The sequence below is a fragment of the Siphateles boraxobius genome, unplaced genomic scaffold (genome assembly GCF_051911475.1).
Source record: "Siphateles boraxobius isolate OS27281-9 unplaced genomic scaffold, OSU_SipBor_1 19, whole genome shotgun sequence".
In the NCBI taxonomy this organism is placed as follows: domain Eukaryota; kingdom Metazoa; phylum Chordata; class Actinopteri; order Cypriniformes; family Leuciscidae; genus Siphateles; species Siphateles boraxobius.
The window spans coordinates 1,322,001-1,339,323 of record NW_027508799.1 but is presented as its reverse complement, the minus strand read 5'-3'; the positions used below and the strand labels follow the sequence as shown (position 1 = coordinate 1,339,323).

Below are 17,323 nucleotides of genomic sequence, written 5' to 3'. Positions count from 1 at the left end.
CAGATGAGAACAGGAGTGCAGGTTTCATCTCCAAATTGTGTCCAGAGGCTGAGATCTGGACGTCCCACCTGCAACTTATCCCATTCAAAAATTTAGGCTGTTCGTGGACAGTGGAATTTCGGGGTTCTGAAGGCTGCAAATCGCTCAGTGGGGCCCATAGATTATCGTAAAATTGATATTTAATTATTTTTATGCATTTTTTAATCAATCATGACATTAAAATATAGAAAAGATCCCACCTGTAACTTATTCAACAGGGTCCAAATAGGCTGGTCGTGGATAGTCCATTTTTAGGCTAATTATGCATATTTAATAGTTTTAATGTACATCAGTGTGTTGTGTTGTGTCCCCAGTGTGGTTTACAGTAGGTTTGACCACATAAAACCACTGTAATTATGAATTATGACCTATTAATGCATTGACCACGGACAGCCTATTTGGACCCCGTCAAATAAGTTACAGGTGGGCCCTTACTTTGCCCACCTGTAACTTATTTGACAGGGTCCAAATAGGCTGTCTGTGGACAGTCCATTTTCAGTGGGCCCTTACTTTGCCCACCTGTAACTTATTTGACAGGGTCCAAATAGGCTGTTCGTGGACAGTCCATTCGTGGTCACATAGGCGGTCACATAGTGGGACGAATAGGCTGTCCGTGGTCAGTGGGCAGGGCCACGGGCTGTCACTTAGATTGGCCATGGACGAACAGGCCGTTCGTGGTCACTAGGCGGTCAGTGGGACGAATAGGCTGTCCATGGTCACTGGGCAGGGCCACGGGCTGTCACTTAGATTGGCCATGGACGAACAGGCCGTTCGTGGTCACTAGGCGGTCAGTGGGACGAATAGGCTGTCCATGGTCACTGGGCAGGGCCACGGGCTGTCACTTAGATTGGCCATGGACGAGCAGGCCGTTCGTGGTCACTAGGCGGTCAGTGGGACGAATAGGCTGTCCATGGTCACTGGGCAGGGCCACGGGCTGTCACTTAGATTGGCCATGGACGAACAGGCCGTTCGTGGTCACATAGGCGGTCAGTGGGACGAATAGGCTGTCCATGGTCAGTGGGCAGGGCCACGGGCTGTCACTTAGATTGGCCGTGGACCTAACAGGCCGTTCGTGGTCACATAGGCAGTCAGTGGGATGAATAGGCTGTTCGTGGTCACATAGGCGGTCAGTGGGATGAATAGGCTGTCCGTGGTCAGTGGGCAGGGCCACGGGCTGTCACTTAGATTGGCCGTGGACGAACAGGCCGTTCGTGGTCACATAGGCGGTCAGTGGGACGAACAGGCTGTCCATGGTCACTGGGCAGGGCCACGGGCTGTCACTTAGATTGGCCGTGGACCTAACAGGCCGTTCGTCGTCACATAGGCAGCCAGTGGGACGAACAGGCCGTTCGTGGTCACATAGGCGGTCAGTGGGACGAATAGGCTGTCCATGGTCAGTGGGCAGGGCCACGGGCTGTCACTTAGATTGGCCGTGGACGAACAGGCCGTTCGTGGTCACACAGGCTGTCAGTGGGATGAATAGGCTGTTCGTGGTCACATATGCGGTCAGTGGGATGAATAGGCTGTTCGTGGTCACATAGGTGGTCAGTGGGATGAATAGGCTGTTCATGGTCACATAGGCGGTCAGTGGGATGAATAGGCTGTACGTGGTCAGTGGGCAGGGCCACGGGCTGTCATTTAGATTGGCCGTGGACGAACAGGCCGTTCGTGGTCAAATAGGCGGTCAGTGGGACGAATAGGCTGTCCATGGTCAGTGGGCAGGGCCACATGCTGTCACTTAGATTGGCCGTGGACCTAACAGGCCATTCGTGGTCACATAGGCAGTCAGTGGGATGAATAGGCTGTTCGTGGTCACATAGGCGGTCAGTGGGATGAATAGGCTGTCCATGGTCACTGGGCAGGGCCACGGGCTGTCACTTAGATTGGCCGTGGACGAACAGGCCGTTCGTGGTCACACAGGCTGTCAGTGGGATGAATAGGCTGTTCGTGGTCACATATGCGGTCAGTGGGATGAATAGGCTGTTCGTGGTCACTTAGGTGGTCAGTGGGATGAATAGGCTGTTCGTGGTCACATAGGCGGTCAGTGGGATGAATAGGCTTTACGTGGTCAGTGGGCAGGGCCACGGGCTGTCATTTAGATTGGCCGTGGACGAACAGGCCGTTCGTGGTCACATAGGCTGTCAGTGGGACGAATAGGCTGTCCTTGGTCACTGAGCAGGGCCACGGGCTGTCATTTAGATTGGCCGTGGACGAACAGGCCGTTCGTGGTCACACAGGCGGTCAGTGGGACGAATAGGCTGTCCGTGGTCACACAGGCGGTCAGAGGGACGAATAGGCCGTTCGTGGTCACATAGGTGGTCAGTGGGATGAATAGGCTGTTCGTGGTCACACAGGCGGTCAGGAGGACGAATAGGCCGTTCTTGGTCACATAGGTGGTCGGTGGGATGAATAGGCTGTTCTTGGTCACACAGGCGGTCAGGGGGACGAATAGGCCGTTCGTGGTCACATAGGTGGTCGGTGGGATGAATAGGCCGTTCGTGGTCACACAGGCGGTCAGGGGGACGAATAGGCCGTTCGTGGTCACATAGGTGGTCGTTGGGATGAATAGGCCGTTCGTGGTCACATAGGTGGTTAGGGGGACGAATAGGCTGTTCGTGTCAGTGGGCGGGGCCCCGGGCCGTCACTTTGGTTGGCCGTGGGCGAAAAGGCCGTTCGTGGTCACACAGGCGATAAGGGGGACGAATAGGCTGTTCGTGTCAGTGGGCGTGGTCAGGGGGCGGTCCCAGGCTGTTCGCAGGTCACAGGTGGGACGAACGGGCGCTTCGTGGTCGGTGGGTGTGGTCAGGGAATTGCGCGAAAAGGCGGTCAGGGGGATGCGCGTGCGCTCCGTGGACGCCCGCCCGCAACCTGTTCGCCGCGCGTCGGATCGACTGCGGGTGGTCGGCGAGTCGCCCCCTTGTGGCCGATGCCCGGATTGCGAGCGAGGGGGCCGGATTTCGTCGTCCTCCCGCGGGGCCCCCGAGGCCCCCGGGCCTGAGGCGACGCCTCTGGCCCGCCCCGTCGGGCCCCCCCTGCGGCGTGGCGCCGTCGGCCGGGCCCCGAAAAATCATCTAGGGGGCGTCGCGCGGGGGTCCACTAACCTCCTACCACGAACTACCTTTTAAGCTGTCCGCCGACCCCTTCCCTAACGTGGTGGCCTAAAGAGAGTGGGGGAAGTTTGAGATGACAAGAATGAGCTTTAGTCAATGATTACGATAAAAAATGAAATAAAACCTTTTACATACACCTTTAAATTATCTTTTTTCCTTTGAGGATGTTCACTCAAAGAGTGAATGTAGATTGACACCTGAGAAGTGCCATTCCTCTGTGTTGTGAAATAAAATAATATGTCATTTAAAAAATACTGTTTTGTTTTATTTGTAATTGTTTGTAAAATATTGTTTAAGATTTACATACCTTGAGGAAGTTGTTCCTCAGCTTGCGAGGCTACAGTTGCCATCTCCAGGTCATCTTCCTCCTCAAAAAAATCCGTAGCAGCAGAGTCTGTAAAATAACATAAAACACTAAGCACATGTCACCAACACACTTGTATGCGTTAAGTGATACTCACCACATGTAAAGAGCTGTCTCCGGGCTGCGGACTCAGACGCAGGTGGTACACGTGGTCCTGCAGCTGTTGAACACGTATTTTCGTTAGACATATATACTGCATAATATATACTGTAATGATTTTAAAGCTTGCAAATCACTTACAGGGTTTGGCTGGAGACAAAATCTTTTGTGCCAGCTGTGAAGCAGATGAATGCTTCCCCCACGCCAACAGGGCCTTCACATTGGTCGCCAGCAGTGGGCTGTTCTTAGTGGCAGTAGGTGGAGGAGGAACAGACACAGTGGCAGTGGGCACAGCAGCAGTGAGGACAGATGCAATGGGCACAGTGGTGGTGAGCACGTGGGCTAGAGCCTGCCTCTTCAGCACGTATGGTTTGAAAAGGGCCATATTGGTGTTAGGCCTGGCCTTTGCCTTCTTCAGGTAGGTGATGAGAGCCTGGGCCTCCTTGCTTGGGTCCTCATACACCTCCTTCATTGACCTACCCTTAAAATCCCCAAACTCCACCATCAGACATCCAGAGTCTCCTGTCCTCTGGGCCTCCTGCAGCATGACCTGTTTTTTTTCTGATACACCTCTACAGCCTCGCCTACCTCCCTGATCTGCGAGGTGTATCTGAGGAACAGGTGTTTGTTGTCCGACAGCGGGTTGTCCCTCTCCTCCTCCCCCAAAACGCTGCTGACCAGATAGCAGGCATACCACAGTGAGTTCTTCAGCAGCCACAGGAACCTCTGACCCTGGTGTTTCCCAAACTGGATCTTGCAGTGAGCCAGAACCAGGAACTGGTCTCCAGGATTCCCTCCATTCTGCCTCACAAAGGCAGTGGCCTCAGCCAGGACCTCCTCTTTACACCTGGCCCTCCCTGCCAACACGATCTTCCTCCTATTGGCCTCCTCAGTTGGCCCCATAAGGAGTCGACCCTCAGAGGTTCTTCGTAAAACCGGGTATGCATACATAATCTGAAAGGACACAGGCATAAACAGAACGTTACATAGCTGTCATATTCCAACTGAAAGTATTTTACTACAGCATTTTTTTTTATGTAATTAATTATTATAATATTATAATAATTAATGATTATTATTATTATGAGCATAAGCATTATTGTTTTTTATACAACTGTGAATCACTTTGAATTGCCTTGTGTACAAATTGTAAATAGTGTGATGAACTTATTAATAAGAAAATAAATAACACTTCTTGGTACAATCTTGCTGGTATCATGCCATGCTTAAATCGTTTTGTTTTGTTTAGCTTTTGTGGCAGAGATTACTAAGAAACACCAAATATTACATAAAGGCGTTTATGACAATTCATAATAATATGATCATCAAACAGATCTAAAACTTAAAATGGTATATCAAATCGTTTTGGTATATCTTTTATAACATAGTTGAGAGTCATTTGTTGAAACAAAAAAACACTTGTTTTTGCCTATTCATGTATTTTTAAATATGTATAACATAGTATTTAAAAAGATAACATAAATATGTATACTGGTGTATAACATAGTATAGTATAACATATATGAATTAAACTTTTTTTTTTAAAGGTTTTAGTAAAAATCTACTTGTGCTCAAAATAATGTAATGAATGACAAAAATGAGGATGGAGGAATCGAATGAAAGCTTTTTTATACATTGGAATACTTGATCACTCGAGCGTCACTTCATAGCGTCATCAGCAGCGCTCAAAGGATCTGCCCTCATGTTGTTGCAGTTTGTTTATTTAAGAAATTCATAATAAATAATAATAAAGCAAGATACCCTGTTGAAATATGTGTAATGTGTGGTTTATATAAACTGCAAAGGTAAAGTACACTTTAAAACAGATTGTGACCGATGTGAAGGGGGAGGAGAATGTATACGTGCGTCACGTTTAGTCAATAAAACACTTCCGCATAGGATACACCTGTGTATCCTCGCTCATGACTCCTCTGAAAGCCTCCTCACTCCTCGATCCTCGCCTCCTCGCGGTGCAATTAGAGAATTGAGATGTCCTTCAAGATGGCTGAGCTCGATCGGTTTCCGGGTCATAGGATGGAGGACAGAGGAACGAGGAGACGAGGAGGGATATTGAGAAGCACCCTATGTTTCCCCAATTCCGACTCGGTTTGAGAGTGCCAATTTCACCGCCACGTCAGCAGTTGCGCATCACCTCTGTTTTTTCCCTCCCTTCCGCGAAGAACCTAAAAAATGTTCTACCGAGATTTGAACTCGGATCGCTGGATTCAAAGCCCAGAGTGCTAACCATTACACCATGGAACCAACACACCCTCCCAGCTGTCTGTCTGAGAGGCAGATAGCGATGAGGCTAGGTGGAATCAGGTGGCCTAAAGGAGGCGGGCGTGGTTCCTCTGCCGAAACCCGAGATTGAACCAGGGACCTTTAGATCTTCAGTCTAACACTCTCCCAACTGAGCTATTTCGGCCAGATACTCGTGCTGTTTAGCCTGGTAAATGAAGGTCCCACCGAGATTTGAATTCGGATCACTGGATTCAGAGCCCAGAGTGCTAAACCTTACACCATGGAACCTCGGCGTGTGTCAACTTTTCCCATGAGGTGCAGAGATTTCAGTCATTCAGTCCAGAAGCGCGATAGCAAGGAGCAAAAGAAGCCTTTGCCTTTTAAGCCCATGTTTCCCCAATTCCGACTCGGTTTGAGAGTGTCAATTTCACCGCCACGTCAGCAGTTGCGCATCACCTCTGTTTTTCCCCTCCCTTCCGCAAAGATCCTAAAAAGGTTCCACCGAGATTTGAACTCGGATCGCTGGATTCAAAGCCCAGAGTGCTAACCATTACACCATGAAACCAAAACACCCTGCTAACTGGCTGTCTGAGAGGTGGAATAAGGTAGAGTAAAAGAGGCGGAGGTTGTTCCTCTGCCGAAACCCGGGATTGAACCAGGGACCTTTAGATCTTCAGTCTAACGCTCTCCCAACTGAGCTATTTCTGCCAGGTACTTGTGTGGTTTAGCCAGCATGGATGTATGGGAGACCGCCTGTCATTTTCGAGAAAAGCAGAACGAAGGTCACAGAGAGAAAATGAGTGGCCCGTACGGGGATCGAACCCGCGACCTTGGCGTTATTAGCACCACGCTCTAACCAACTGAGCTAACCGGCCTCTCTCTGGCACATTTTATCCCCAATTGCTCAGAAATATCCTGGTTGCCCTAATCAGGCTGAAGAGATTAAAAGCAAAGCCTAATAATGGGCTCGTCCGGGATTTGAACCCGGGACCTCTCGCACCCTAAGCGAGAATCATACCCCTAGACCAACGAGCCGAAACATACATCCTCCGTGCTGCTGTCGGGCCGCAAACATTTCAGCTTCCATGGCTTAAAGCGCAATTTTCTTATTAAATCAACAATTAAAAGGTAGCCGGTGCAAAGTTTCCAGCACAGAGGAAATGGGGCCTCTTTTTTTGTGGTCATTGGAAATCACGCTGCAGGACCTGCACACGAATAATGAGAAGCTTACTTACAGGAGCCTGGTCTGCAACACTGGACCCAGTTGATGTTGCAGGAGCAGAGGCAGCACTTGGCTGGACAGAAGGCTGTGGAGGAGACTGCAGAGGAGGCTGAGCAGGGCGCAGAGGAGGAGACTGCAGAGGAGGCTGGGCAGGGCGCAGAGAAGGAGACTGCAGAGGAGGCTGGGCAGGGTGCACAGGAGGAGACTGCAGAGGAGGCTGGGCAGGGTGCAGAGGAGGAGACTGCAGAGGAGGCTGGGCAGGGCGCTGCAGTCCTGTGGGTGGCTGTAGTGAGGATGGTCCTGGTGCAAAAGGACAGGGGTTGAAAGCCTTGCTGGAAAGATGGGAGATGCTCTTTCCAGTGGACAGGAAGCTCTGCAGGCGACTGGGACACCTGGCCAGGGGTCCACAATGCTGGAGGAGCAGGATAAGGGGCAGGAGCAGGGGCAGTAGCACGAGCCGGGGCAGGAGCAGGGCCTCTCGAGCCTGCAGTGGCTGGAGAAAAAAGAAAAAACTTACCCACTTACAGGGTATGGCTGGAGACAAAATCTTTTGTGCCAGCTGTGAAGCAAATAATTGCTTCCCCCGCGCCAACAGGGCCTTCACATTGGTCGCCAGCAGTGGGCTGTTCTTAGTGGCAGTAGGTGGAGGAGGAACAGACACAGTGGCAGTGGGCACAGCAGCAGTGAGGACAGATGCAGTGGGCACAGTGGCGGTGGGCACGTGGGCTGGAGCCTGCCTCTTCAGCACGTATGCTTTGAAAAGGGCCATATTGGTGTTAGGCCCGGCCTTTGCCTTCTTCAGGTAGGTGATGAGAGCCTGGGCCTCCTTGCTTGGGTCCTCATACACCTCCATTATTGACCTACCCTTAAAATCCCCAAACTCCACCATCAGACACCAAGAGTCTCCTGTCCTCTGGGCCTCCTGCAGCATGGCCTGTTTTTTTCTGATACACCTCTACAGCCTCGCCTACCTCCCTGATCTGCGAGGTGTATCTGAGGAACAGGTGTTTGTTGTCCGACAGCGGGTTGTCCCTCTCCTCCTCCCCCAAAATGCTGCTGACCAGATAGCAGGCATACCACAGTGAGTTCTTCAGCAGCCACAGGAACCTCTGACCCTGGTGTTTCCCAAACTGGATCTTGCAGTGAGCCAGAACCAGGAACTGGTCTCCAGGATTCCCTCCATTCTGCCTCACAAAGGCAGTGGCCTCAGCCAGGACCTCCTCTTTACACCTGGCCCTCCCTGCCAACACGATCTTCCTCCTATTGGCCTCCTCAGTTGGCCCCATAAGGAGTCGACCCTCAGAGGTTCTTCGTAAAACCGGGTATGCATACATAATCTGAAAGGACACAGGCATAAACAGAACGTTACATAGCTGTCATATTCCAACTGAAAGTATTTTACTACAGCATTTTTTTTATGTAATTAATTATTATAATATTATAATAATTAATGATTATTATTATTATGAGCATAAGCATTATTGTTTTTTATACAACTGTGAATCACTTTGAATTGCCTTGTGTACAAATTGTAAATAGTGTGATGAACTAATTAATAAGAAAATAAATAACACTTCTTGGTACAATCTTGCTGGTATCATGCCATGCTTAAATCGTTTTGTTTTGTTTAGCTTTTGTGGCAGAGATTACTAAGAAACACCAAATATAACATAAAGGCGTTTATGACAATTCATAATACTATGATCATCAAACAGATCTAAAACTTAAAATGGTATATCAAATCGTTTTGGTATATCTTTTATAACATAGTTGAGAATCATTTGTTGAAACAAAAAAACACTTGTTTTTGTCTATTCATGTCTTTTTAAATATGTATAACATAGTATTTAAAAAGATAACATAAATATGTATACTGGTGTATAACATAGTATAGTATAACATATATGAATTAAACTTTTTTTTTAAAAGGTTTTAGTAAAAATCTTCTTGTGCTCAAAATAATGTAATGAATGACACAAAAAATACTAAATTAACAACAACAAAAAAATGGTTTAAGGAGGATATAGCTTAATTAGCGGTCGGCTAATTATCTTGACAGTAGTGACATGTTTTTTACTGTATATCATGGTAAAGTTGCAGGTTCACATGTACATAAGAAAACGTGTGCTATTACACGCTAGCTGGCTTTATTGCCATGTTTAATTGTCTAAAAACAAACACTGTTTATGAATAAATAATGATCGATTATAGAGTCGTGAAGAATAGACTTACCTGTTGCAAAGATTGCAAAGATGACGATAATAACAGTGGTCGCCGATTGGTCAAAAGTAAGCCACAGGAGCAGAGCCAGGAGAGAAACGCGATTGGTCAAAAGTAAGCCACAGGAGAGAAAGGCGATTGGTCAAAAGTAAGCCACAGGAGAGAAACACGATTGGTCAAAAGTAAGCCACAGGAGAGAACGCGATTGGTCAAAAGTAAGCCACAGCATAGAAACACAATTGGCTCACGTGGGCTTACTTTGGGCTTACTTTGGCTCAATCGGTAGGAAGCAGTAGGCGCAAGCGAGAGGTAGTGGGATCGATGCCTGCATTCTCCAGTGCTGTCCATCCTTTTTACGCCCCACTTCAAGGGGCACTACCTAGATGAGCTCTTGCGGCTCAGTGCTGCCGAAAAAGTTTTTTCGAACGAGGTACTGCACACATTCCTGGCAAAAGCAGGTCCCACCGAGATTTGAACTCGGATCGCTGGATTCAGAGCCCAGAGTGCTAACCATTACACCATGGAAACTTGGCGTGTGTCAACTTTTCCCATGAGCAGCAGAGATTTAAGTCATTGAGTCCAGAAGCACGATAGCAAGGATTTAAGTCATTGAGTCCAGAAGCACGATAGCAAGGAGCAAATGAAGCCTTTGCTTTTTAAGCCCATGTTTCCCCAATTCCGACTCAGTTTGAGAGTGTCAATTTCACCGCCACGTCAGCAGTTGCGCATCACCTCTGTTTCTTCCCTCCCTTCCGCAAAGAACCTAAAAAGGTTCCACCGAGATTGGAACTCGGATTTCTGGATTCAAAGACCAGAGTGCTAATCATTACACCATGGAACCAACACACTCTGCTAGCTGGCTGTCTGAGAGGGAGATAGCGATGAGGCTAGGTGGAATCAGGTAGACTAAAAGAGGCGGACGTGGTTCCTCTGCCGAAACCCGGTATTGAACCAGGGACCTTTAGATCTTCAGTCTAACGCTCTCCCAACTGAGCTATTTCAGCCAGATACTTGTATGGTTTAGCCAGCAGGTATGTCTGGGAGACCGCCTGTCATTTTCGAGAAGAGCAGAGCGAAGGTCCCAGAGAGAAAATGAGTGGCCCGTACGGGGATGAAAACCCGCCACCTTGGCGTTATTAGCACCACGCTCTAAGCAACTGAGCTAACCGGCCTCTCTCTGGCACATTTTATCCCCAATTTCTCACAAATATCCTGGTTGCCCTAATCAGGCTGAAGAGATTAAAAGCAAAGCCTAATAATGGGCTCGTCTGGGATTTGAACCCGGGACCTCTCGCACCCTAAGCGAGAATCATACCCCTAGACCAACGAGCCGAAACATACATCCTCCCTGCTGCTGCCGGGCCGCAAACATTTCAGCTTCCATGGCTTAAAGCGCAATTTTTTGATTAAATCTACTATTAAAAGGTAGCCAGTGCAAAGTTTCCAGCACAGAGGAAAAGCGGCCTCTTTTTTTGTGGTCATTGGAAATCACGCTGCAGGACCTGCACACGAATAATGAGAAGCTTACTTACAGGAGCCTGGTCTGCAACACTGGACCCAGTTGATGTTGCAGGAGCAGAGGCAGCACTTGGCTGGACAGAAGGCTGTGGAGGAGACTGCAGAGGAGGCTGAGCAGGGCGCAGAGGAGGAGACTGCAGAGGGGCTGGGCAGGGCGCAGAGGAGGAGACTGCAGAGGAGGCTGGGCAGGCCGCAGAGGAGGAGACTGCAGAGGAGGCTGGGCAGGGCGCTGCAGTCCTGTGGGTGGCTGTAGTGAGGATGGTCCTGGTGCAGAGGGACAGGGGTTGAAGGCCTTGCTGGAAAGATTGGAGTTGCTCTTTCCAGTGGACAGGAAGCTCTGCAGGCGACTGGGACACCTGGCCAGGGGTCCACAATGCTGGAGGAGCAGGATAAGGGGCAGGAGCAAGGGCAGTAGCACGAGCCGGGGCAGGAGCAGGGCCTCTGGAGCCTGCAGTGGCTGGAGAAAAAAGAAAAAAACTTACCCACTTACAGGGTTTGGCTGGAGACAAAATCTTTTGTGCCAGCTGTGAAGCAAATAAATGCTTCCCCCGCGCCAACAGGGCCTACACATTGGTCGCCAGCAGTGGCCTGTTCTTAGTGGCAGTAGGTGGAGGAGGAACAGACACAGTGGCAGTGGGCACAGCATCAGTGAGGACAGATGCAGTGGGCACAGTGGTAGTGGGCACGTGGGCTGGAGTAATGTATATAATAATGTAATGAATGACACAAAAAAATACTAAATTAACAACAACAAAAAATGGTTTAAGGAGGATATAGCTTAATTAGCGGTCGGCTAATTATCTTGACAGTAGTGGCATGTTTTTTACTGTATATCATGGTAAAGTTGCAGGTTCACATGTACAGAATAAAACGTGTGCTATTACACGCTAGCTAGCTTTATTGGCATGTTTAATTGTCCAAAAACAAACACTGTTTATGAATGAATAATGATCGATTATACAGTCGTGAAGAATAGACTTACCTGTTGGAAAGATTGCAAAGATGACGATAATAATAGCGGTCGCCGATTGGTCAAAAGTAAGCCACAGGAGCAGAGCCAGGAGAGAAACGCGATTGGTCAAAAGTAAGCCACAGGAGAGAAAGGCGATTGGTCAAAAGTAAGCCACAGGAGAGAAAAACGATTGGTCAAAAGTAAGCCACAGGAGAGAACGCGATTGGTCAAAAGTAAGCCACAGCAGAGAAACACGATTGGCTCACGTGGGCTTACTTTGGGCTTACTTTGGCTCAATCGGTAGGAAGCAGTAGGCGCAAGCGAGAGGTAGTGGGATCGATGCCTGCATTCTCCAGTGCTGTCCATCCTTTTTACGCCCCCCTTCAAGGGGCACTACCTAGATGAGCTCTTGCGGCTCAGTGCTGCCGAAAATGTTTTTTCGAACGAGGTACTGCACACATTCCTGGCAAAAGCAGGTCCCACCGAGATTTGAACTCGGATCGCTGGATTCAGAGCCAAGAGTGCAAACCATTACACCATGGAACCTTGGCGTGTGTCAACTTTTCCCATGAGCAGGAGAGATTTAAGTCATTGAGTCCAAAAGCACGATAGCAAGGAGCAAATGAAGCCTTTGCTTTTTAAGCCCATGTTTCCCCAATTCCGACTCTGTTTGAGATTGCCAATTTCACTGCCACGTCAGCAGTTGCGCATCACCTCTGCTTTTTCCCACCCTTCCGCAAAGAACCTAAAAAGGTTCTACCGAGATTGGAACTTGGATCGCTGGATTCAAAGCCCAAAGTGCTAACCATTACACCATGGAACCAACACTTCCTGATAGCTGGCTGTCTGAGAGGCAGATAGCGATGAGGCTAGGTGGAATCAGGTAGACTAAAAGAGGCGGACGTGGACGTCATTGGAAATCACGCTGCAGCACCTGCACACGAATAATGAGAAGCTTAGATACAGGAGCCTGGTCTGCAACACTGGACCCAGTTGATGTTGCAGGAGCAGGGGCAGCACTTGGCTGGACAGAAGGCTGTGGAGGAGACTGCAGAGGAGGCTGAACAGGGCGCAGAGGAGGAGACTGCAGAGGAGGCTGGGCAGGGCGCAGAGGAGGAGACTGCAGAGGAGGCTGGGCAGGGCGCAGAGGAGGAGACTGCAGAGGAGGCTGGGCAGGGCGCAGAGGAGGAGACTGCAGAGGAGGCTGGGCAGGGCGCTGCAGTCCTGTGGGTGGCTGTAGTGAGGATGGTCCTGGTGCAGAGGGACAGGGGTTGAAGGCCTTGCTGGAAAGATGGAAGTTGCTCTTTCCAGTGGACAGGAAGCTCTGCAGGCGACTGGGACACCTGGCCAGGGGTCCACAATGCTGGAGGAGCAGGATAAGGGGCAGGAGCAGGGGCAGTAGCACGAGCCGGGGCAGGAGCAGGGCCTCTCGAGCCTGCAGTGGCTGGAGCGTAAAAAAACACAACAAAATTATCTTATTGTTTTAGACTTTCACTGCATGACTTTCTCAGCTCTGCTGGACAGCTACTGCGATTACAAGGTTTACTGCAAAGCATGTATGATTAGTAGAGAGATGACAAGATGATGAAAAGATGGAAGGAAGCAGTGAAAATCATCCTGTTTTTCATCCAAGCACCATTAGAAGAAATACAAGAAGAAAAAAAGATGGGATCAGCCAAGTGTGAAGCGAAGCAGACCAAACACTACAACAGCCACTTATTCCAAGGGGAGTAAGGGAACCCAGGCTGTTCGTGGTATTTTGCCCATTCATTTAAGTTGCCATTGTCAGCACCGACACTTCGAGGTCCGCGTGCTCGAAATGGACGACACGAGCTGCTTATTCAGCGGTGCCGTGTCACTTTTCCAAAATCGCATATAAAGTGGCCGAGATTAGCATATATTACCATAGGCTCTCTGTGGACGCCTCTGGGGGTGCCATTGCACCGCGTGGGAGTCCACCAAGTGCTTTTGGGGTCCGCCAACTACCTACTCTTCACCATAGTCCTCTTCAGTACCATGAAGTGCCTATTTTGACCCCTAACCACCTATTTTCTTCTTCATTGCCACGAAGTGCCTATGGGGTCCCCTAACCACCTAAACTTCACCTTAGTCTTCCTCAGTGCCACGAAGTGCCTATTTTGACCCCTAACCACCTATTTTCTTCTTCATTGCCACAAAGTGCCTATGGGGTCCCCTAACCACCTAAACTTCACCGTAGTCTTCCTCAGTACCACGAAGTGCCTATTTTGACCCCTAACCACCTATTTTCTTCTCCATTGCCACGAAGTGCCTATGGGGTCCCCTAACCACCTAAACTTCACCGTAGTCTTCCTCAGTACCACGAAGTGCCTATTTTGACCCCTAACCACCTATTTTCTTCTCCATTGCCACGAAGTGCCTATGGGGTCCCTCGACCACCTAAACTTCACCGTAGTCTTCCTCAGTACCACAAAGTGCCTATTTTGACCCCTAACCACCTGTTTTTTGTCTCAAGTCACTGTGTCTCTAACTCTGAGCCGAAAAGTCACAGGGCCTCGAAATTCGGCGTGAGGGTAGCCCAGCGGGCCCCGGGGCGAGATCCTTAGTTTCAAGGTTCTACGTGGTTCCCAAGTGTGCGTTTCGGCGGTTCGGCCTGATCCACACATGGTTCAGCTTTCTCCATCCCCCAGGGTCTTTCTGGGCCCCAGTGACAGCAGGCAGATCAAGTTTGGGGCCGCCAGGGCCCCCGGGGGCCGAACGGCAAAGCGTCCCACGTACAACTTATCCCATTGATTTTCATAGGTGTTCTGTGGACATTGGGCCAAAAGTGGTTTTTTTGTGTGACTAGACGCTCCCCTCTCTGTGTGCCTTCCGGGGCCGAGTGACGCAGCTTTCCAAGAAGTTTCGGGCCCCTAGCACCTCCAGGGGCCGAACGAGGTTCAGTGACACGTGCAACTTATTCAATGCGATTTCACAGGTACTTGGTGGACGGTGGTCCGATCGGCCCGAAATTGACACGTACGTCCCGTCACGGGCCCCTGGGACGGGTTCTAGAGTTCCGCGTCCCTCTGACCTTTTTTTGCGCTAATTGGCCACCAACAGCCCCATGGAACAAGTTGCACGTGAGACGTCAAAAAAACAGGGGCCAAAAGGGGTCGAAAGGCACGGCGGTGGTCCGGGGGCCCCGGGTTCTAGATCACGGGTTTGGTGGTTCTAAATCGGTTCCGAGTATGTGTTTCAGCAAAACGGTTCGAAGGAAACGCCCGATCGGCCCGAAACTGACGTATGCGTCCCGTCACGGGCCCCTGGGACGGGTTCTAGAGTTCCGCGTCCAGAGCTGCTCGTTTGGCCAAAAAACACCCCCTTGACCTGGAAGCGCCTGTGAAGTTTGAACTGAACAAGTTGCACGTGGGAGGCCGAAAACACAGGGGTCGAAAGGTCGCACCGCCTCCAAATTCGCCGCCCTGGTAGTCGAGGGGCCCCCGGTTCTAGATCCCGGATCGCAGGGTTCTAGATCGGTTCCAAGTGTATCGTTTTTTTGTGCAAAAATCTCCTCACTTTTGGTTCTACAGAGCATATGTCTTTCTGTGTGTGCAAGAGGGCTGCCATTCATTGGACCATGTGCTCGGTGAAGGGTGGACAGAAAGGTCCGATCGGCCCGAAACCGACGTATGCATCCCGTCACGGGGCCCTGGGACGGGTTCTAGAGTTCCGAGTCCCTCTGACCTTTTTTCGCACTAATTGGCCACCAACAGCCCCATGGAATAAGTTGCACGTGGGACGTCAAATAAACAGGGGCCAAAAGGGGTCGAAAGGTCGCAGCGGCCCCAAATTCCGCACGACGGTTGTCCGGGGGCCCCCGGTTCTAGATCACGGGTTTGGTGGTTCTAGATCGGTTCTAAGTATGTGTTTCAGCAAAACGGTTCGAAGGAAACACCCGACCGGCCCGAAACAGACATATGCGTCCCTTCACGGGCCCCGGGGACGGGTTCTAGAGTTCCGTGCCCAAAACTGCTCGTTTGGCCGAAAAAAGCCCCCCTTGACCTGGAAGAGCCTGTGAAGTTTGAACTGAATAAGTTGCACGTGGGAGGGCGGAAATACAGGGGTCGAAAGGTCGCACCGCCTCCAAATTCGCCGCCCTGGTAGTCGGGGGGCCCCCGGTTCTAGATCCCGGATCGCAGGGTTCTAGATCGGTTCCGAGCGTATCATTTTTTAGTGCAAAAATCTCCTCACTTTGGTTCTACTGAGCATATGTCTTTCTGTGTGTGCAAGAGGGCTGCCATTAATTGGACCATGTGCTCGGTGAAGGGTGGACAGAAAGGTCCGATCGGCCCGAAACTGACGTATGCGTCCCGTCACGGGGCCCTGGGACGGGTTCTAGAGTTCCGCGACCCTCTGACCTTTTTTCACGCTAATTGGCCACCAACAGCCCCATGGAATAAGTTGCACGTGGGACGTCAAAAAAACAGGGGCCAAAAGGGGTCGAAAGGTCGCAGCGGCCCCAAATTCGGCACGGCGGGGGTCCGGGGGCCCCCGGTTCTAGATCACGGATTTGGTGGTTCTAGGTCGGTTCTAAGTATGTGTTTCAGCCAAACGGTTTGAAGGAAACGCCCGATCGGCCCGAAACCGACACACGCGTCTCGTCACGGGCCCCGGGGACGGGTTCTAGAGTTCCGCGTCCCTCTGACCTTTTTTGGCGCTTATTGGCCACCAACAGCCCCATGGAATAAGTTGCACGTGGGACGTCAAATAAACAGTTGCCCTAAGGGGTCAAAAGGTCGTAGGACCTCGAGATTCGTCACGGACGACCGCCACGGGCCCCCGAATCGGGCCCCAGAGTATCGTGGCTCTAGATGCTTCCTGAGCCTAGTAGGCCCTCTAATCCTAACTGCTGAATTAACCCTAGCAGACACATGCTCCCATAGAGATCAATGGGAGACAGAGAGGTGCATAAAAAATAGCTAAAAATAAACTTGGCATGTCTCGACCTAGCCCGCTCGGTCTGTCGCAGAGGGCCACGCGACGCAACTTTATGCCGAGTTTGGGGCCCCTCGGACCCCCGGGGGCCGCGCGGGAGCCACTGACACGTGCAACTTATCCCATTCATTTTCATAGGCGTTTGGTGGACATCCGCACGTAACGGTCCCAATAGCTCCGAATGGCTCCAATTTGAAATCTGTGGCCCCTCAGGGTCCCCTCAGACGGTCCGCAAAGACTGGGGTCCGTAGTACCCCGTTAAGTGCGTTAGAGTCAAAAACAGCATCCCACCTGTAACCTATTTGATTGGTGCCCTAAATGCTGTCCGTGGACAGTCCATTTTTAGGCTAATTATGCATAATTAATAGCTTTAATGTACATCAGTGTGTTGTATTGTGGCCCCTGTGTGGTGTACAGTAGGTTTCACCTAATAAAACCACTGTAATTATGAAATATGACCTATTAATGCATTGACCACGGGCAGCCTATTTGGACCCCGTCAAATAAGTTGCAGGTGGGACTTCACCACATGTGATGAAATCGCCTAATCTTTACGGGGATTCACCCGCTGAAAATGTCCAAGTAAAAAACAGCATCCCACC

The 17,323-nt window shown here is 50.2% G+C and overlaps 8 non-coding genes across 8 annotated transcripts; all 8 read right to left on the bottom strand.

Moving 5' to 3' along the window:
• Positions 1-5,964: 5,964 nt before the first annotated feature.
• On the bottom strand, positions 5,965-6,037 carry trnaf-gaa (transfer RNA phenylalanine (anticodon GAA)). Its single transcript has one exon. It is a non-coding gene; the product is annotated as a tRNA-Phe (tRNA).
• A 309-nt stretch (positions 6,038-6,346) lies between these two features.
• On the bottom strand, positions 6,347-6,418 carry trnaq-uug (transfer RNA glutamine (anticodon UUG)). Its single transcript has one exon. It is a non-coding gene; the product is annotated as a tRNA-Gln (tRNA).
• Positions 6,419-6,488: 70 nt separating this feature from the next.
• Positions 6,489-6,561, bottom strand: trnaf-gaa (transfer RNA phenylalanine (anticodon GAA)). Its single transcript has one exon. It is a non-coding gene; the product is annotated as a tRNA-Phe (tRNA).
• A 93-nt stretch (positions 6,562-6,654) lies between these two features.
• On the bottom strand, positions 6,655-6,728 carry trnai-aau (transfer RNA isoleucine (anticodon AAU)). Its single transcript has one exon. It is a non-coding gene; the product is annotated as a tRNA-Ile (tRNA).
• Positions 6,729-6,816: 88 nt separating this feature from the next.
• trnap-agg (transfer RNA proline (anticodon AGG)) lies at positions 6,817-6,888 on the bottom strand. Its single transcript has one exon. It is a non-coding gene; the product is annotated as a tRNA-Pro (tRNA).
• A 2,863-nt stretch (positions 6,889-9,751) lies between these two features.
• trnaq-cug (transfer RNA glutamine (anticodon CUG)) lies at positions 9,752-9,823 on the bottom strand. The gene has a single exon. It is a non-coding gene; the product is annotated as a tRNA-Gln (tRNA).
• Positions 9,824-10,226: 403 nt separating this feature from the next.
• trnaf-gaa (transfer RNA phenylalanine (anticodon GAA)) lies at positions 10,227-10,299 on the bottom strand. The gene has a single exon. It is a non-coding gene; the product is annotated as a tRNA-Phe (tRNA).
• Positions 10,300-10,555: 256 nt separating this feature from the next.
• Positions 10,556-10,627, bottom strand: trnap-agg (transfer RNA proline (anticodon AGG)). Its single transcript has one exon. It is a non-coding gene; the product is annotated as a tRNA-Pro (tRNA).
• Between the last annotated feature and the right edge of the window lie 6,696 nt (positions 10,628-17,323).